This window comes from Balaenoptera musculus, chromosome 21 (assembly GCF_009873245.2).
Source record: "Balaenoptera musculus isolate JJ_BM4_2016_0621 chromosome 21, mBalMus1.pri.v3, whole genome shotgun sequence".
NCBI lineage: Eukaryota > Metazoa > Chordata > Mammalia > Artiodactyla > Balaenopteridae > Balaenoptera > Balaenoptera musculus.
The window spans coordinates 8,388,534-8,410,257 of record NC_045805.1 but is presented as its reverse complement, the minus strand read 5'-3'; the positions used below and the strand labels follow the sequence as shown (position 1 = coordinate 8,410,257).

The following is a 21,724-nucleotide window of genomic DNA, read 5'->3' as shown; positions in this document are numbered from 1 at the left end:
AAACAGTTTGCAGAAGGCAAAATAAATGACTAGAGATCTCGCCCTCAAAGCAAGCACAAGTTAGCCATGCCCGTCACCTTAACTCTAATCAAAGCCTTACACCCAGCAGGTTATGGTAAATCCTTTCCTTCCCTCCAGACTAACGATTTTCTGGAGGGAAGGAAAGACAGATGGAAGAAAGAGAGGGGAGAAGGAGAGAGGAGGTTAATATCTACCAGATATCAACAAGGTAATCTACCAGATGCCTACTAGAATCTATCATGTTACTGGAACATTCAGACATTGGGAGGCAATCCTCTCAGTGGGTCAAGAAGATATACAGAGAATTTCCCACTTAAACAGGTGAAGCTATGTGGGTTAAGAGATTAAATAATTTACCTACGGCTTAACACAGCTCTTTCCAGTATCTCTATCCAAGACTCCAGATTGCCTTTTCAAGGCAGTGGACACACATTTTGTTCACTGGCTGTCTACTTTTCTTTTCTCCTATCTATGACTAAACGAAAGAAGGATGCAACAGTCCGTGACAAGAAACTATATAAAAAAAAAAGAAACAGAAACTGCTGTAAGGTTTTTGCTACTATATCATAGAAAACTTTCTTAGATTACCATGATCTCTGACCATTTCAGACATGTCTGTTTATTTGTTTCAGAAATGAGACCTGATCTCAGAGTGACATGTGAAATTGATCTAGGTAGGTTTTTGAATTTTGGAGAAAAAAACAGAAGGAGAGGTTTGGAAGAATTAGCACAAGGCTTTATGAAGCTGGTGTTTAGATCCTGACACAGGTCCGGCAAATATGACCAATGTGAGGAACCCTTCTTCCAACGCTATTTTGAGGAATGTTTTCACAGATTTGGAGAAGCTGAGATTTCAGGTTTTTTGGTCTGCGTTAGTGGTCAATATCAATTTTTTTTAATTTATAAGAAAATTTCATTTTTCAATCCGTGTATCTTTAAGCTAGGTTAAAATACACATAAGTGCTTATATCGGGACTTCAAGATGTATTTACCTGAAGAGTCCCCCTGCATACTGTGAGTATGTGTTTTTTTGTTTTTCTACCTTTCAGGGAATTTATTAAACCTTTTTTAAAAATGTAGTAAATTGGGAAGCACTAAGAAAAGCAACTTATTACTGATGGATGTGAATTTCACAGCATAGCTTATTAAACAGAATTTTGCAACTTACTGTGAGTATCTTAATGCATGTAATTTTTCTTGTGCTTATTTTTAGGGAAGTTCTGAAAGGAAGAGATGAAAAGATAAAGTTGGATACAGGTTTTCTGGCTGGAAAATTTTCCTTGTGTGGTTAGAAACTTTAACGCTACTTTACTTCTCTAAAATAAAAACTGTTAAAGATTTGGGAAGGTATTTGGAAGAGAAGTGTAAATAAAGGCTGGGCGTGAAAATATATTTTTAATCTAACAAAATACAATTATATTTTATGGAAACTCATCTTTTATGTATTGGTGACTTTTAAAAATATATATATAATGATTCTCAGTTTTTGCACATTTGAGATGAGTGGACCATCCCAGCAAAAGAGACAGGCATTGTTGTTAAGGGCAAAGAAAATACTAGTTGCTCATTTAACGAAATTCACTAGTGCCATCCCCACCCTCATTTTTAAGACCTCTCTCAAGGACCTGGATGTTTCTAGTTCTGGCTCAAAAGGCTAACCTCTCCCTTCATGAGTGATTATGAGTCTGTTGGTCTACACCAGTGAAGAGCGGCCCCAGCATTTCACTTTGCCTAGGAGGTCTGGCTTTAGAAACTACTTGTTATGCCCTGGGATTGTGTGGAAACTTCCATTTGGAGGACTGTAAAATGGTGTTGGGGAGTGCTTGGGGTATTTGCAATCACATCAAAATTGATGGAGGACAAATTGGTCCAGAGTAACTAATTGTTCCTCATTAAAATCTGGAAGAGAGCAGGAGGAAAGTTTCCACAGGGATGAGCAAAGGGAGTCTGGAGCTAGTCTGCACGCCCTCGGCACACCTGGGAGGCGAAGGCTGCTCTCCAGTGTGAGGGACCCCCCCCCCCTTTCCTTTCAGAATGCTTATTGCTGCCACTAAGTGACAGAGGACCCTTCAGACATCATAGCACTGAAAACACATGAACGCCTAACAATCTCATCAACTGACTTTTTTAATTGCTTCTCAAATGCCAGCCACCGAGCTACCAAACCAGGATGCAGCCCTAGAGTCTGTGTTGCCAGGGCAATTGTCTTTCCACAGTCAACCTATCAGCCCCCCAGTAAACTCCTCTCTGCCGTTATCAGGCAGACCTGCAAGTTTTATCGGAAGGTAGGTTATCTTTGACATGTCAAACTTTCTGCAGCGTTTTAATCCAACTTAGATTAAGGGTTAGGATAATGTTCTCTCTTTAAAAAAAAAAAAAATGTCTCTTTTCGCAGACGTAGAAAACAAACTCATGGTTACCAAAGGGGAAAGGTTGGGGGGAGGGATAAATCAGGAGTTTGGGATTAAAATATACACCCTACTTTATATAAAGTAGATAACCAACAAGAACGTACTGTATAACACAGGGAACTACACTCAATATCTTGTAGTAACCTATAATGGAAAAGAATCTAAAAAGAATATATATATATGTGTGTATATATATATATATTTACATATACATCTATAACCGAATCACTTTGCTGTACACCTGAAAGTAACATGACATTGTAAATCAACTATATTCCGAAAAAATTTTTAAAAACAAAAATAAATTTTAAAAAACCCAAAAAATTGAATAAAAAAATGTCTCTTCCCTAGGACCCCACATGTTGCCAAGAAAAGAGGTGAAAGAGTCTTAACCACGTCTGACACTAATGGCAATCGTGGCAGTAGTGAGAATGACAAGACAGACAGCAGCAAACCGGCACTGTGGCCCGCCCCGTGCCGGGCACCGGATCAAACACCTCACAGGCTTCCTGTAGCTTTCACCCCCATAAGGTCCCCAGGAGACAGGCACTGTTGGTCTCCCTATTCTGTAGCAGAGGATTGCAAGTTCAGAATTATTTGTCCAAGGTCACTTAGCTCCTAAGTGGTGCCAGAATTAGAACCCAGGTCTTTCTGATTCCAGGGCTCACGCTTTGAACACTGCGCACTTCTGCTTTATTCAGTATTTAAGGATGAGTAGGTAATAAATAGCCACATTTTCAGACATAAAACTGTTATCTCGCTTAACGTGAATGGATTTCATAACTTGATTTTCTAATATTACAGAGCTGCTGCAGGCAGTCAGGTTATCTTTAGACATTTTTATTACCCCACGTCAGCTTTCTTGGAGATGCTAATTTTCGTTGGAAAGCTTTGCTTCTTATGATCTGTGAAGTTTCTCTAGTGTCGGAACTTATTCTGTTGGCCTGAACTTTCAGTTCCTGACTACATCCTGAGATCTCTGTGCTGACGGGACTGAACAATGTCAAATTTTAAAAGGCTGTAAAAAAAAAAAATAAAGGAAAGAGAAATAAAACCTTTCACTCTTTTTTTTTCCTTTAGGTCCCAGCATACTATGATTTGCATCCAGGAAGACAAAGGTGATTTTTCTTAGTGATATTCAGATAATAGAGATCACAATGACCACAGTGACCCAGAAAAGCTTTTAGGATAAGCAGAGCATTGATTTAGAAATTGTGGACGGAATCTGCCTGAACAGAGAGAACGGGCAGGTCTCTCTGATGGGAAAAGATGAGAAAACTTAAGAAGTCAGAAGTCAGACCTTCACATCAGAGAATCGGCCACAGGAGCTGCAGGAAGACGGGAAGGGTGAACAGTCAGAAGCCTCAGAACGTAGGTTTGTGAACACTGTACTGCGCCTATAGTTAGACCTAATTCTTAAGGGAAATAATTAGTGAATTTGAGGAGATAAATTGCATGATCAAAGGAGAATTTTAGGGGGAAAAAGTGCCCAGCTTCAAGAGTAGAGTGTCAACTCTAGAAGCTGGCTCTATGTGTATATCTCAGCTCTTACATTTTTATCCTTGGGTGTTGGGAAAGTTCCTTAACTTCTCTGCCTCAGTCTGTTCCTGTGTGGACAGTCTGTTGGTTTCTCTACTCTGCAGATGAGGATTTCAAGTTCAGAGTTATTTGTCCAAGGTCACATAGCTCCTAAGGGGTGGTGCCAGGACAGAAAATAGGCCCTCCTCCAGACATAACAGATGCTTCCTGCAGAGCTGGTCCATCAGTGCTTGGTAGACACTGCCTGCTGTTATCATGGTCCTGGTAACCAATCCAGTCCTGAGTCTTAGGAGACCACCCCGTTTCTCCATTCTCTCACAGCTGCCCTATCTATCCTGATTTTCACATTTAACATACAGCATCGGGTCAGGAAGGCAACTGATTATTTCCCTTATGAACGCTGAGTGCTTTGCCAGCCTGGACCCATCTTCATCTTCCTTGTCACGCTGGCTCTCGACCTGACACATTGAGAGTGTTTTATATATATTTGATAAACAGATAATTTCGCAGAAAAGGAAGAAAGACAAAGAGACCAGTTGGATGGAATACATGAATACACTGGTTAATTAGACTGCTGAAGGATCTAAGGAATAATATAAGGACTTGAACTAACTCAGTATGGGAAGAAGTAGAAACACGTCTGTTTTAGAAATTACCAGTCGTGATGGGCTGCATATGGTAGATACATAGGGGGGAATCAAATATTACTCCCCCCACCAAAAAAAGATGTTAATCCTGTATGACTAGGAAATTGACAGTAAAACTGTTTTTAGGAAAAGGTGAGAAATTAAATTTCAACATTTTGATTTTGAATTGACAGCCTGACATTGAAGTGATCTAATGAGAGCATATACTTTCTCAGTCATGTGATCTGGGGAAGGCAAGAGGGCACAGAAGTTAATAATGGTAAAGAGAGCGCTCAGGTCACATACCAACTTGAGGTACATTCTTTAGGAAAACAGTGAAGTTACACAAAGCTTTGCATGCCACGGTCTCAAGCACAGACTTAAGAAAATGTCAGGGAAGCTTAAATCTTGTTGTTTGACTTTGAATAATCCATTTTTGTCAACAAAAATGCTTCCTTACAAACCAAAAATATACTTGTAAATATAGTTACAGTTTTTCCAAAATATCTTTTTTTGATTGTCATTTTTGGAGAAGGTGAACAATTGAAGGGATTACATGAAACTTTTAAGTACCGATGTTATTATATAACTCAATTTACTTTATCACAATGATTAATGCTATGTATTTCTAAATATTAACTTAAGATCATTACAATAAATATATAAGATGCATGTTCCTGTAGAGGTTCAACTACATGTTAGGATTTAGAATTGGAAAAACATGCTGTTTTCTTGAGTATTTGGGAACCACATGTAATATGTTTATTCAGACAATAATCATCACACTTAAAACGGTGTGTGTGCTTTGAAGGATGCTGTCCAAGGGTTTGACACGTTTGAATGATACATTATGCAGAAATAATGTTGAGTCTTCCAAGTTAAACCAAGTTAAAAGTTAAAGGAATGCAGTATTCATAACTGATATACTGTTCTTTCTAAACACACACACGTGCACACACATGCATGGGCGCATGTGTGTACTTTACTTCTTGCTATATCTCATTTAGATTCCTTGTATCTGTTTAATAATTATGTCTAATATATTAATTCTATGTTCTTGAGACTCTCACATTCAGGTTTATAATTATAGAAAAAGCAAATTTCACTCCAACCTCCTGCAGAATGTCAAAGCATAGACATAGATGAAAGGACCAGATATTTAACGGGGCCATGTTACTCTCATGGAAACTTCATGAATGTGCAGCCTTGGTCAGATCCCCTATTTAGTGCCTCTATAACTGATACATCCTCACTCTCTAGAAGGTAAACGGAGATAAGGGCTTGTGAATACGACCCAGTTGAGATGTAAACAAATAAAATGATGGATGAAATAAACAACAGAATTCTTCTGCAGCGTGACTCAGTTCCAGTAACTTACCAAAAAATCAAAATCATTCCTGGAAGATTTTTCAGCCCTAAAGGAGAATAGGGCTCCTTTGGACTGATTATCTAAGAGCTCTGTGATCATCACATCACAGCATCAGGAGTGTGGAAGTCACAGGGGAGCAGTCAGCCGGCAGAGGGTCAAGGTGTGTCTGGCATCACACGAAGGCTAGTGTGTCTCCCGGATATCCTTGCCTTACCTCCTGCAACGACCTGCTTTGTGGTCTCTCTGTTTCTGACGCCAACACATCAACCCTACTCTTCCCAGAGGGGTCTTTCTGAAACTCAGCACCAAGCAGGTGTTCCCCTGCCTTCCATTCTTCGGAAGGTCCCTGTAGCAACTCAAGTTTGGACTCGAGACCATGGCAATGTGTGACCTGTCGGCCTCCTTCCCAGGCACCTCCTTTCCATCTCTAGAACTGGGATCCCCACCTTCCAGAACGTTCTCTGAAAACCCTCGGCAGAATCTGATGGCCTTTCTGTTCCTGCAGCACCAGAACAATTCTCATGCAGTAGTTGTGAAACTCGAGTGCCACCATCCTGAAGAGGATACGTTATCGTGTTGCTTTCACCCCAGGGATTAGGGAACTCTTAAGCGCTTTAAAAAAACCCTGTGTTTTTGAAGCGTTTTATTACAGGGTCATACAATTTGCCATAACTAATACAGAGGGGAAATCATTTTAGTAAGTACTCAGCAGCATTTAAACAAAATATAAACTAGATTAAAGTAAACTAGAATAAAACAGGGTCGAAAACATCCAAGTCCGTGTCACATATCAATGGCAAGTATTACTTTGTGAGGCTTTTATTTGTGTGTGTGTGTGTGTGTGTGTGACTGAGAGAGAGAGAGAGAGAGAGAGAGAGGGTTATGCCAGTTTAGGGGGATATATTATAATTACATATCATAATGTATATGTAATATATGTCATATGTATGTTATATATGCATATGGCTATCCATTTTTAAAATTACTAATCTAAATATATAGCAATAACTTTTGTAGTGACTTTATAAAAAATAGGTATAGAAGTCATTATTTAGAGTAATGGAATTAATCAGAACATATTACAAATTTCAAGAAAAGCAGACAAATTCTAAAAGCATGACAAAGTCCTGAAAAAATATATTTTTAGTTAAGTAACGTCTGACACGCCTTTAAATTATATTTCCCTACTTTTTGTCTGCATATTCTTTCATCATTTTTTTGTGGAAAAATAGATCACCTCGTCTTTCCTCCCTACCATAGTAAATTAAATTAAAAATATAATTGTTAATAGAAAGTTTTGTCTAGCTGCAAAACTAGTTATTGTTAATGTCATATACCCTTTGTATTGTCAAATTTGGAAATATTTCTAACAGGTTATTTTCATGCATGATTAGTAGGTCTTTAGGGTTTTTCAAACTTTACAGTGGAATGATTAATGATAAATAGTCTTTGAATTGACACTTATTAATCACATTTTGGCTGATGTCTTGATTGTGGTGGTGTTTTAAGTCTTATGTTATTATTATTGATGTGATTATGTTCAGTTAAATCAGCCAGGAGTGTAAATCGTTTTTCAAATATGTAATTTATTCCTCTTCATTAATTGGTTTATCAAACAATACAAAGCCTACTAATCATTACCATTCAAAATGTATCTCTTTATCTTAAGAAGTAACTGATTTAGTAGGATTTAACATTTTTGTTATTATTTGCTTTGCTTTGCCAAAATAATTTCCACTGATTTCAACACTAATCTTTATCACGTTTGATTATATCTGACCTTTCTGTTATTTAATAAATATATTTAATTTTAAAGATGAGAAAAGTGGAACCTCTCTTAATCACCCATAACAAGAAATTTCTTATTTCTTTTACTGAAATGTTCTACATCTTTTGCTCGGACTGAAGATCAAATGACGTATCTGAGTTTTGTCACATGCACCATTATTCATATCGAAGAGTTATCACATATGCCACTATAAACAAATAGGAAAAGAAAAGTCATGTTCCATGTCAGCATACACAATGCATAAACAAGTCCATGACAGCTTGGGTAGGTGTCAACAAGAACTTCGCCCTCTACTTTATCATTTTGCAAGTCTTATGATTGTAACCATTTCCCACGGACTAGCTTCTGGCCCCATATACATCAGTCCTTATTTTTGTCTCCACTCACACACTGCAGGTGCTGGGTCCCAGGGGACCTATTCACACTGTGATACAATCTCGGGCTCTGTTTATTCATCTTATAGCATTGAGTACCAGCATTCCTAGAAGCCACTTCTAAACAGGACATCTAACAGAATCTTAATTATGCACGATCTACCTGGGCACCCCATAAATATTTCTCATTGAAGACAAGCTAATATACCTCTAGCTGAACTTCTCCTTAGCAGTGTCCTCCAAATGCCCTTGGCCACTCCCCACGAGGTTAACGGTGGTGGAGAAGTCAAATTGGAAAGAGACGGTGGTCTTAACCATTTGCACTTTTAATATCTTAATAGCTCACGTTTTACAAGAATATATGACCAGGTGAACACATTAGAAATGGGGTAACGAAAATGAGGGGCCTGAAATTTGACGGTAATTCCACCTCTGAGAAGACTAACCGTATATTTCAGCCACTGGAACCAAAGGGCACATCTAGAGTTCAAGTTCAGGACTTGGTGAATTGTGGAAAGCCTTCATCGACATCAATTCCACTTTCTGGCATATTTACAGTAAAATACTACAAGCTGTTTCAAATTTTCAGAAATGGAAAATTAACTTTATTTTTTTAGATTGTTAGAAAATTATGTATCAGCTATGTAATTGTTCCTTATTATTCAAATTCAAGGAAGGAACTTAATTGGTTTTCTTAGAATTACATGTCTTATCCCATTAATTGTTCTTAAATATTTTAATGAGAAAAAATTAATTTTATCTGTCAAAATGAAGGAAATCACTCGATAATTGAATTTCTGGTCTTTGGATCGTACTACATATCCTAAAGTACAGTGTGCTGATTTATTTTATGTGAGCGAAAATCTCGGTGGAGTTTAGCCTTGAATGACACAATCTGTTGTATTACTGAAATATAAGTGTAGTCTACTCTAGAATTAACTTTGTTTTGAAAATAGTCTGAACAGTATATTGTTTTAGTATCTGTCGGTACTTCAGACCTATTTTATCATCTCCCCCCTTTTTCAGATTTAATCATCAACCAAGCAACATACATTATACTTAACTATGAAAGATAAATGTGCTTTTCCTATTTGCTAATCTCTTCCTGTCGCCTGTCCAGTCAGCCATACCAGTCATTGCTTCTCTGCAAAGTCAGACAGCCCCTTTGAATAGCCTCTTTATTACCCCTATTACATAAACACCAACATGTGTGCTTGGGCTTCTGTAAGATATAATGCCTTAAGGTATTTCTATGAGATTCAGAGAATCACAATATTGCGTATAGTAATTTCTTTGGTGGAAGAACCAATTTTCAACGAAAACATTTATACTTCACTGACTCTGGGCCATGCCAGGATGAGAGTTCTTTCACAGAAGGGGAAAGAAGGGATTACGAATGTGCTTAGGAGGAGATATCTGAATCCCAACCCGCCCCCCGCCCCCTTCCACCCTACCCGCCGCCGATTTGTTTTAGGTTAAGGCAATAGGCTCAAGTTCACATGAAGAATTAAGTACTTCTACAGTTCAGTTTACACCCATGTCCTTAAAGAAAAAATAAGTCAATAACAAACCACTTTACAAGCACAAGATGGGAAAGATCTGCCTTCAACCTAAGTTGGCAAAAGAGGTAGGGTTTTTAATTAAAAAACGAAACAAAACAAAAGTCAATACGAGCTAATGTTGGGATGCAGCTATCAGAAAAAGCTCTTTTCATCCAAGGCGTTATTGGAGAAACAGGATTAGAGTGGAGAATTAGCAGCCTCACTGTGCCATGGGTAGCTTATTCTATTTCTGAAGCACGGAGTGCAGCCCTGAGACGTGGACACTGTGGAAGGAGTCCAGAAGAAGGCGAGATGAGGAATGGCTGAGATACACTTTCTGTTTCCAAATATGTGCAAGGTTATTATGGGAAAAAGATATTTGGACTGTTTTTTTTTTTTTTTTCCATTATGATCTCAGACAGCAGAACACACACCAAACAGTGGAAGGTAGGGGAGATATATCCGCAGTGAATATGAAGAGCTCTCCACCTGTTCAAAGAGAGATCAAGAATCTAGTCAAGAATTACACTTCTCCTCTTAGGTGTGTGTTCAAGGCACAGGTGTAGGGCCCTGCGCTGGGGGCTTGAGGAGGGCGCATTGCACTAAAGGAGATTGAAATACCTTCCCACCTGCAGAAATCAGGTTTTTTCTTGTTTGTTTCAGATAGCTAAAGCGCCTCACTTTAAACATAAAATCTTGAAACAAACATAATCAAAATCTTAATATGTATTAAGCAAATCCCCATTTATTCTTTCTTAGAACTAAAACATGAAGCATAACAGAAAATAATTTAATAGAACCCAGGAACCTATTATGCAGCTTAAATCATGTTGTCATCAATGCTTATGGTTTAAGGAATAAAACCATGACGTTCCTCAAAGTCCAGCCTATTGTCTCCTCCTTTTTCCAGAGATGCCTCACTATCCCGGTGTGTATGGTTCTTCTTCCGATGCACTAGACACTTATGTAATCGTCAGAAGGCAACTCTTAATAGAAGGCACTAGTGATCTACACACAAGTCACTAATCTTCCATTAATGAGGCTGAGAGGTAAGCATCATTGTTGAATTTCATCAAACCCTTCTATCATAATGCATAGCATTACTGCAATTCAAAAGTGTGGAGTCTCTCTCTCAGACTGTACTATTTCTATGCTATTCTACTTTGACATGTTGTAAACAAATTATCATTTATGCCACAAAACTACTTAAGTAATTAATTACCAGGAGATAAAAGCGATTTGTTATTCTTAAATGAGAACATGTCAGAAATGTTTATAATATTTTACATCTATCATAAAGATACACAAAATCCTGTCAGACGAGTTTGTAAGTATGATCAAACAAGAATGATTACATACCTTGAATACCAATAAGAATACATTTAAAGTTTTAGATCTTAGCATTTGTGTCGGGGACTGGATTGTAAGGCCTTCAAGGAACAGCATGATAAGAACATGTACTAAGTTTTTTAGGGAAGTAAGATCCCTTTAGTAAATCACATCTTCTATGTCTTTGCTACTCCGTGGGATCTCACATCTTATGCATCAGTTGGAAACTTGTTAGAAATTCGGAATCTCAGGTCCCCCCAGACCTACAGGATTAGGTCTGCTTCTTAACAATCCTCAGTGATTCACGTACACATCAAGTTTTGAAAAGCACAGCTCTGTGTTACCACTTGTATTGTAGTGAATGTAAGGCTGTGCGACAGTCTGAATGTTTGTGTCCCCCCCAAAATTCGTATGTTAAAACCTAAGCCCCGACGTCATGGTGTCATGAGGTGGGGTCTTTAGGAGGTGATGAGGTCATGAGAGTGCAGTCGTCATGAATGGGATTAGTGTCCTGATGAAAGACACCCCAAAGGGCTCTCTCCCCCGTCACCCTGTGAGGACACAGGGAGATGACAGCGTCTGTGAACCACAAAGTGAGCTCTCACTACACATCTAATCCGTAGGTGCCTGGATCCTGGACTTCCCAGCCTCCAGAACTGTGAGAAATAAATATCTACTGTCCATAAGCCAGTCTATCATTCTTCTTATGATTAAGATTAGAAGTATTTGGATAACCGACTAGGGCCTACTGTATAGAACAGGGAACTATATTCAGTATCTTGTAATAACCTATAATGAAAAAGAATCTGAAAAAAGAATATGTATATATACATACATATGTATAACTCAATCACTTTGCTGTACACCTGAACCGAACACATTGTAAATCAACTACACTTCAATTAAAAAAAAAAAAAACCCAAAAAATACTAGTCTAAAAAAAAGATTAGATGTATTTAGTATTTACCTTTAGTCATATATATAAATATTATTCAAAGAGAAAATCTACAGTATGTTTTGCATATGTATAACGTTTTGTTTTTACTTAGCTGTCATTTGCAAGTTGAAATTCTTATGTTAATGTTGCTACTATAGTAAGAATCAAAGTAAAAAAATTATAATATTTAAATGGAATGTGCCTTAGTGCTGATAATCAGGTTAGTTTTAGCAACATTTAAACTGAGAAATGGCATGTGGCAGAAGGAAAAACACTTGTATGATCCATTAAATGGCATCTCACAAATGCCAAATTATGTAAATTGTAGAAAATGTTCCTGTAGGACATTTTGATACAGCAAATTTCAATTATTCTAATTTAATTGTCTTGATTTTTATAAAGGGATACGTGTCTATTGGAACTGCATAAACAGATTTTCAGTAAATCTGAAAATAAATGATAAAATTTAAAATTGTACTAGAAACTGCATTCTCTAGAACTACAGGAGAAAGATAGACCCATTTTATCAAGTGCAAGCTTCCCCATGTTTGGAGATAGACACCTATTTCCTGAGTGTTTTTGTTCCATCTTTTATTACATTAATTATTACATTAACAGAAACTTTTGATTTAGTATATGCTATCTCTAAAGCCTGCAGGTAGCATTACTATCTCAGAGTAAATATACCAAAAAATAATAATCATCAAACTCATAATAGAGACCACATTCTTGTAGAAGTAATATACTTTAAAAAGTATGTGCTGACCAAGACCCAAATTCCAGTAAAAAAAAAAATCTTTAGGTCAATATATTTCTATTGCAACGCTGATGACTAAATGGACAAGAAACAAAAGCAAACAAAAATAAGTTCACAGAAATGGAAATTATCATCATGAAACAAAGCAAGACTGTGTGTGTGTGTCTCAAGAATGGCCTGGTAACTGAGCCTGCGTGCCACAACTACTGAAGCCCGTGCGCCTAGAGCCTGTGCTCCGCAACAAGAGAAGCCTCTGCAATGAGAAGCCCACGCACCACAACGAAGAGTAGCCCCCACTCGCCACAACTAGAGAAAGCCCACGCGCAGCAACGAAGACCCAATGCAGCCAAAAATAAACAAATAAATAAATAAATTTATTAAAAAATAAATAAATAAATAAATATAAATTAAAAAAAAAAAAAAAAAAAAAGAATGGCCTGGTAGAGAGTGCTTCTAACTGACCCATTCAGGATGGAATTATCAGGAACTCATGACCCACCTGCCAGACTCAATTATGACTAACTACAGAGATTAACTGAGCATTAGGCCATTCCCAGGGATAGTCATATGTTGTCGGAATTTTATAAATTGTCATACCAGTTTATACATTAATCATTTGTGAGTTTAGTTAATATGAGTTGAAACTTTCCCCTGCCCTAACCACCTCTTGATATATGGATGGATTTTTCTCTGGACTCTATTTGGCACAGACCTTGAAAAGTCATATAGTACACATCAATGAAACGTAGTGGAGGGTCTTTGATGCCTCAAGTAACCACTTTATCACAAAGAAAAAGCTGCAGGGCCACAAACTTCTCTGTCCACCCCGATCTGTGCTCTATCTATGCAAACATTCCGTTTGCTTCTCCCTACAAGCTAGTCAGAGGTTCATCAGTCACAGCCTTTTCCCTCCTTCCACGCCCACAGACTGATTCCACAGAAAGGTGTGCTGGGAAGCACAGGCTTTGAAGCAAGGCACTGGGCTTTCCATCCACTAGGCTGGAACTTGCAAGCCTCGTTTTTCTCATGGGGCTTCCATGGTGATTCAACGAAATAGCTACGAGTCTCAGCAAGTCAACGCCCCGTGTGGGGAAGACCCTCAAGGAAGGCGGATTCCTTGGTTTCTGTGCATTTCAGAACAGGCTCCTGGCTGAGGGTCACCCCGAGGGTGCTGTGGGGCACCCAGGGGGGCTCCACTCAGAGAGCACGTCCCAAGGGCTGGGCGCTCGCCTCTCTACTGCACTGTTCCTTCTTCCGTTTCATCTCCTTAGTCTTCCCTCTTCGCTTTGCTACAAATAACTTACTCCCACTTAGAATTTACTACCGTTTCATAGAACAGACGGTCCCGACTTATGATGGTTCAGCTTAAGGACTTTTCCACTTTACGCTGATGTGAAAGCAATACACATTCAGCAGGAACCATACTTCGAATTCTGAATTGTGATCTTTTCCCGGGCTAGCGATGGTGGGTGGCGGCAGTCGCAGCTCCCAGTCAGCCCAGAGATCCCCAGGGTGAACAACCAACACGCTCACAACCACTCCAGACCCAGACAACTGTGTTGGTTTCCGCGTTCAGTACACTAGGTCAATTAATGAACATATAAAACAGGCTTTGTGTTGGATGATTTTGCCCAGCCGTAGGCTGATGTGAGTCTTGGGCACGTTGGTGGAGCCTGGGCTGAGCCGTGGGCAGGGCAGGTGCATTAAGTGCATCTTGGACTTAAGGTATTTTCAGTTTACTCTGGGTTTATCAGGACGTAACCCCATCATAAGTCGAGAAAGGTCTGTATTTCAGGTTGCCCTCAAACAAGGTAGTTCAGTTCTAGACTACACTAAGCACAGCTTCTCAATTCTGTGCCTCTTCTATGACAGAAAAATGCTCTTTATGAGGGAGGGACTGTATTATCTCTGTACAGATCTTCTTTGGGATAATAATATATAAATTTACTACCTATATTCAGAATATCTGGCTCAGTGATTCATAATATAAAAAAACCCACTACTATTAACACCCATAGTGGACAGTAGCAAAAACGTACCGCTTTGGACCTGAGCACTTCTGACAATATTATTATTCTCAGTTTTTAACCCAAATATCTGACAGTGTCAGACATTACTTCATGTAATACTTTTCTCAGTCACGTTTTAATAATAATCATTATGCTAATTCATATATGAATATGGAATCTTGTTCACCAAAATCTTGTAGAATTTCTTCATTAATTAACTATCATGAATTAAAAAAAGAGTAGAACACATCTTTCAGAAAATCTATTTCCTTAATATTCTTACACATTAAAGTTGAACCAATTTATTGAATATAATCTTAACGGTTCAGCATATATAATTCAAATGTAAACGGGAAAAAAAACCCCAAACTGTCCTTCAACCATTTCAAACCAGACATTTTTAAAGTCACATGGTAATTTTGAACATCAGTCTTCCATAATTAACTATTATTAAATTGAACTAATACATCAATAACGTTCTTTTTTATGCAAACAGAACTTATTTTTTTGGTAAATAAAATCTTGAGAAAGGCATAAGAACTCCACACCAAACATTAACTCGAAGTCATACTTTTAAAATCAGATTTAACTATGTTGATAACTTCTAATCAAAGAAGCTTTAATTTCATATGCATACAAATGTAATAGATATTTACTTTTCTTAGCAATTTTTGTCTCCTAGACAGAATATCTCTTTATTATTATTATCATTATTTTGGTCTGGGAAGAAAAACAAAGACTTCTTCTTTAATAACCCTATTGTAGCCTAATGGAATTTATTCTGTTTTTATTTATTTAAAGGTAGAAATGCAATGCAATTTTGTTCAAAATGAATTAGCAGGATGTAAGCTTTAATAGATATTAAATATGAACATATAGCTCTCCTAGTGCAAATATCTGTAGTTTTGCTTGAAATCTATTAGATACTATTTATTGTCATGATTTCTTTGACTATCTTCACATTAAGAGCCCATTCCTGCTTTCATATGCTTACATGACTAGCCAGTCGTTTATTTAAATGAAGTAGGCATTTCTTAGGTGCTAGGAATACAAAAAATAAACAAAAGAAAGAAAGCACCCAATTTATGCCTTTACAATCTTAGCCACTGAGAACTAAGGTTATTTTAATGCACTTCCAAGGAATTATTCTCGAACACATTTAAATGTATAGAAAAATGAATTTTTGAACTCCTGTGAGTAGAGTGAGATACTAGGCATGAGGAATGTGGGGAAGATGCAAAGAAAATTAAAAATCTCCTGCATGGAGATTTTTTTATCCAGCGAGATAAATACACGCTCAGCCCCTCACTTTCCTGGGATCAAGCCAGTCTAACCTCCTTGAGCGACAGTTCCCTCCTCTGTAGAGTGGTAACAACAGTAAACTCTCAACTGTCCGCCCAGAATTACTGTCTAAGAACCAAGATATAGTTTATGTAGACTATAAAATATTGTCTAAATGGGTTATTTTCATTAATAGAATTTTGCTACTATCACCACTTCCCACCAGTAGCCCAGCAAATCCCATTGTCCTTTTTCTGTTAAATTAAAAAACTAAAAATAGAACTACCATATGATCCAGCAATCCTACTCCTGGGCATTTATCTGGAGAAAACTCTAGTGCAAAAAGATACATGCACCCCTATGTTCACAGCAGCACTATTCACAACAGCCAAGACATGGAAGCAACCTAAGTGCCCATTGGCAGATGAATGGATAAAGAAGTATTGGTACATGTACACAATGGAATATTACTCAGCCATAAAGAGAATGAAATAATACCATTTGCAGCAACACTGATGGACCTAGAGATGATCATACTAAGTGAAGTAAGCCAGACAGACAAAGACAAATATCATATGCTATCGTTTGTATGTGGAATCTAAAAAAAAAATGATACAAATGGACTTATTTACAAAACAGAAATAGAGTCACAGATGTAGAAAACAAACTATGGTTACCGGGGTGGGAGGGAAGGCAGGGGAGCGGTAAATTGGGAGATTGGGATTGACATGTACGCACTACTATATAAAATAGATAAGTAATAAGGACCTGCTTGTAGAGCACAGGGAACTCTACTCAATACTCTGTAATGACCTCTATGAGAAAAGAATCTAAAAAAGAGGGGATATATGTCTATGCACAGCTGATTCACTTTGCTGTACAGCAGAAAGTAACACAACACTGTAAATGAACTAGACTCCAATAAACTTTAAAAAAAACTCCTCTTTGAGCCTAGTCTTCCAGATAATACACTTTCTTCTCCAAAGCAGGATGGAACCCAGACAAGGAACTTGGGTTAGTTTGAACATCAGGCTTCTCAGCTGAATCATCTGAAAGGTATGACGGACATACCCCAGTGGGGGTAGCCTTCCATCTATGTGTCACAATTATAGCTGGCCTTGGACACGGCTGCCTTTTCAGAAAGAACTGGCTAAGAATAGAAGCTGCAGACACTTTGGCAGGAACTCAAGGGTTATGTTTTTAAGTGATAAGGTCTTTCATTATCCCTCAGGTCTCATTTTAAGGCAAAGGCAGCATTTCTTCTTACGAATCATACAAGACTTGCTCATCACCATGTCAGGCTCTTTCAAGAATGACTGATTCGTGTCTTTCTCATCAGAGATGAGGGCATTTAAGAGACCCAATTTTCTTATCAATGAAGGTGAAAGGCTTGCCGAGTGAGAATGAGGTAATGAGATCTACTCCAGTGCTCAAGCCTTTCGTCCATGACATACTCGCTGGAATAATCATCAAATCCACCCAGAGCATCACAGAACCACGATCGGAGTTCACTGTACCCGGTTCTTTTGTTTGTCTGTTGTAGAGCACATCCTACGAGTGGGTGGGGCAAGTGTGTATTCCCTCTTTGAGGGGCTGAGAGAGAGTACTTTCAGGAGGCATTAAGGTCATTCATTCCGGCCTTACAACATCAAAGGATGACTGTCTGTCAGAAAGGATGATTATCTATCAGGAAAAAAGTGATCTGTGGTTGGTGGGCACTTCTAGTGTGACGAAGCTGATGATTCAAGTGTGGTTCCAGATCAGACGGAGAAGCAACTGTAACCTCTCAAACAGGCAATTGGTGAGAGGCTATCACTTAGAAGCAACTGAGATTGGCCTCCGCCCCAGAACTGGCCACCACTCCGTCCGGGGCGAGGGCTGCCTGTATCTCACCAGGCAAAACCCAGTCCTGACAGCAGCATGTGCCTCTGGTTGCTGCTCCAAAAAACTAGGGGAGCTGCAGCCCATCTTTTCTCAAAGGAGACAGGAACAAAGTCCTTGTATTTTTCCCTCTTAGATGACATCTACCTCTAACAAAGTGTTACATGAGGACATGCCCTCTTCATAAACAGTACTGAAAAACAGTGAAAACAAGCCCTGTTCTTCTACGGGGACATAACATGCTCTATTCATTCACTCGTTCATACATTTATTTCCAGAATGTTTACTGAGTGCCTTATACACGCTAGTTAACGTTCTAGGATGAACTCTTTCTGGGGGAGACAGACAACTCCCAAGATAAGTAGGAAAACTACATGGTATGTTAGGTGGTGATATGGAGGTCGGAGAAAGAATAAGCAGGGAGGAAGGGGAGATAATGCCCTCCTGGGTGGAGAAATATGACTCAAAGCAAGTCACCCCACATTTACATACATTTTTTTTTTTTTGATGTGCATCATTTTTAAAGTCTTTAGTGAATTTGTTACAAAATTGCTTCTGTCTCATATTTTGGTTTTTTGGCCCTGAGGAATGTGGGATCTTAGCTCCCCGACCAGGGATCGAACCCACACCCGCTGCCCTGGAAGGTGAAGTCCCAACCACTGGACCACCAGGGAAGTCCCACATACATTTTAATTTTTGAGTCTACTGTGGAGACTAGACTCTTTGTCATTGACCAAATGGTCTGAATATTGTGGTTTTTTATGCTCTATTTCTTCCAGAGTCAGCATCATTCCCGTCCTTTGCCTCTACGCTCAGCTATTTATTCTGTACGCGCTGTGACACGCCATGCTTTTCACCCACTGTCATCCTGGCCTCCAGATGAATGAGATGCCAGGGTTCTGTGGCCCAAGCACGTCGAAGGCTGTTTAAAAGGCTGAGACAAAGGCTAATAAACAGCATTCAAACCCAGCCAGAGCATCATTTGTAAATGTCTCCATTCATTGAGCGTTCAGGTTTATCCTGTCACAACACACACCAGGATATTTGTTGTTGCTCTGAGAAAGGCATAATCAACGACAAACAAGCAATCTCTTGCTGAACCTACCATATGGTCGGCTTTCTACTCGCCATGCCGTATACTGCCTTGGCTGATGCATCTTTTTCACGAAGTTATCCATCTTCCAACCTTTAAGTCCTACAAGCATGAGTAACCACACAGGGTCCGCTGTGCTCAGCCCCTCTGGTGACGTAATACTGGTGGACACCGTCCTCCGTGGTACCCCGGAAATGGAGGCGCAGCTACAGGCCATCACCATCACCACATTTTCCTACCGAGTCACCTTCTCACATGAGCAAGATGCTCAAATCACTTTCTCTTTAGTGGAAACAAGAAAAAAAAAATAGCTCAAATAATCAACAAAACAATTTAAAAAGCAGAGAACAAGGAAAAGTCACTCTTTTTACAAGAGAATGTAGAGCTCATCATGTTAAATGGAAATATATGTATACGGAAATTTGTGTTCTTAGATGAGAAAATACCAAGGCGGCTCGCCTATAGCTTATGAATAATCTCCAGGTGAGTCGAGGCATGAAAGGCAGAGGAAGTGTTTCTGTTAACATGTGAGTTAACTGCTGTAAATGGATAGGGAGCGCAGAGGTACCGCAGAACTGCCTGGTAGGAAGATGCCTCGTTTTTCATTCCTTTCCAGCTTTAGAATCTGAAACTAAGGATGTAGCATTTTAATGGCTGCTGAAATATAATATCCATGACCCGCAGAAGCACAAAAACGTGGAGAATATGGCTGGCCTCACGTCCGTTTCTGCTTCTGATTATCTTTCTTTGTTATTGCTAATGATGATGTATTCATCCAGCAGAAGACCTTAGTGTTATTCATTCACGGGTCTGAGAGGGCTCAATGGGGAAAATCATAGTGTTTGCACCCTAAATTATTTGTTATCTGGAATGTCTTAGGAATTTAATATCCCTACTTAGTCTAATATTCTGGTGTGTACAAACTGCATATCCCATACCTGAATTGGAGCTATTCAAAATAATGTCAATAAAATAAAATGCACTGCTTATGAAAAATAATTGTACTTTTGCTTATGTACTGAAAAGACTAAGACCGACATCGTATCATCACCATTGTAAACATGTACAAACACATACGCCCCTTTAGGACAATTATTTGAGAAAGTTCTGATCCTGTTACTTTGAAGTCATCTCCTGCTGACACTGGGATGTAATTCACCTTCCTCAACTCAATACAGCTCTTCTAATAAGTAATAAACTACTGACATCAATTTGTATTTTGTCTTTGCCACAGTTCATCAGTTCTGACCCTAAAACTGCGTGTGTAAGGACAGATACAACTTGTTTTGTCCTAAATTCATGTCATTGTAGGTTATAATAAAAAGGAAAATCCATTGATTGCTATGGATTAGAAGAATATTAATAAATCTGAAAACTCTTCCATTAAATAAGGTAAGGGGTTGCGTATCATCTATCTTTGGAGGGAATGTCCTAGAACATTTTATAAATTTCACCATGGAATTATTCCAAGGTTATTCTTAGTTCAACATGAAAGTACAATAAAATCTGGGGTTAAACATAAAAGCCTCTTAAATACTCAGCAAAGTTACCAAAGAGTCCTTGATAAATGATTCATACACTCAGGTGTTTAGAAGTACAGGCATTTGGCCACGGAAATAAGTTTAAAATTCTTTTGAGAAAGGAGATCCAAGAAACATGAGTAACTGATGATCTGTGGTTGGCACTCTGCTTATTCAACTTTTCTTTAATCTAGACCTCTAAAATCACAGTTGCCTATCCAGGGATGTGCCAATGAACTCGTACACAGGAAGAAGTTTTGTGTTCTTGGAATTTATCAGTATCAAGTGTTTCACTTTAATAATTCCAATTTAAAAATTTTCATTATACTTATTTACTAACTTAATTTTAATTTTAAATTTATTTTAATAATGAAAAACTAATGAATAATTTAACAAGATTATTAAAGATGTATTATTATCAAGACGTATTAAAATCTGTGAGTCTGTACCTGTGTGTAATATTCTTTTAACCATAAGGTCTTTTGCTAGTTGTTTGCAAACATATGCATCTGTATGTGTTATATGTATGTGTCTATTCAATATAGATTCTCTTTAGTTCCTTATAGTGTAGAGAAGATTTATACATTTTACTACTTTTAAAAATTAAAAAAATGGGGTGCTCATTTTGTGCAATTTGTCAAGGTGAGAGAATCGACTTGTGTCTTCAGAATCTTTGTCCATTGTACTTGTTATTCTACCATAAACAACCGTATCAGATCTTAAATATTTTTTCTCCCTGTGTATTATTCTGAATTTCTCTTAACTGTACAATTTCATTTATGACCTTTTTTATTCTCTTGAAAAATGGGCAAAACAAAAGCTGTGAATTTCTGTAAGGTCATAGGTATTGACTGAAGGTGTGACTGATTGTTTCATAGAATTTTATGTACTACCTTAGGTAATGAAGGTGATCTTTGCTTATGGCTTTGAGTATAAGGACGAAAATGTGAATGTGTATTTGCAACTCAAAGTATAAAACCCCTGTGCCGGGCTTCCCTGGTGGCGCAGTGGTTGAGAATCTGCCTGCCAATGCAGGGGACACGGGTTCGAGCCCTGGTCTGGGAAGATCCCACATGCCGCGGAGCAACTAGGCCCGTGAGCCACAATTACTGAGCCTGCGCGTCTGGAGCCTGTGCTCTGCAACAAGAGAGGCCGCGATAATGAGAGGCCTGAGCACTGCGATGAAGAGTGGTCCCCACTTGCCGCAACTAGAGAAAGCCCTCGTACAGAAACGAAGACCCAACACA

General features: G+C 38.5%; 1 protein-coding gene across 1 annotated transcript in view; it reads right to left on the bottom strand.

Annotated features, from left to right (window-relative positions):
* The window catches only part of CSMD1 (CUB and Sushi multiple domains 1), a 1,821,542-nt gene that overhangs the window by 1,577,443 nt on the left and 222,375 nt on the right, over nt 1-21,724 (bottom strand). The gene's annotated exons all lie outside the window — the stretch shown is intronic.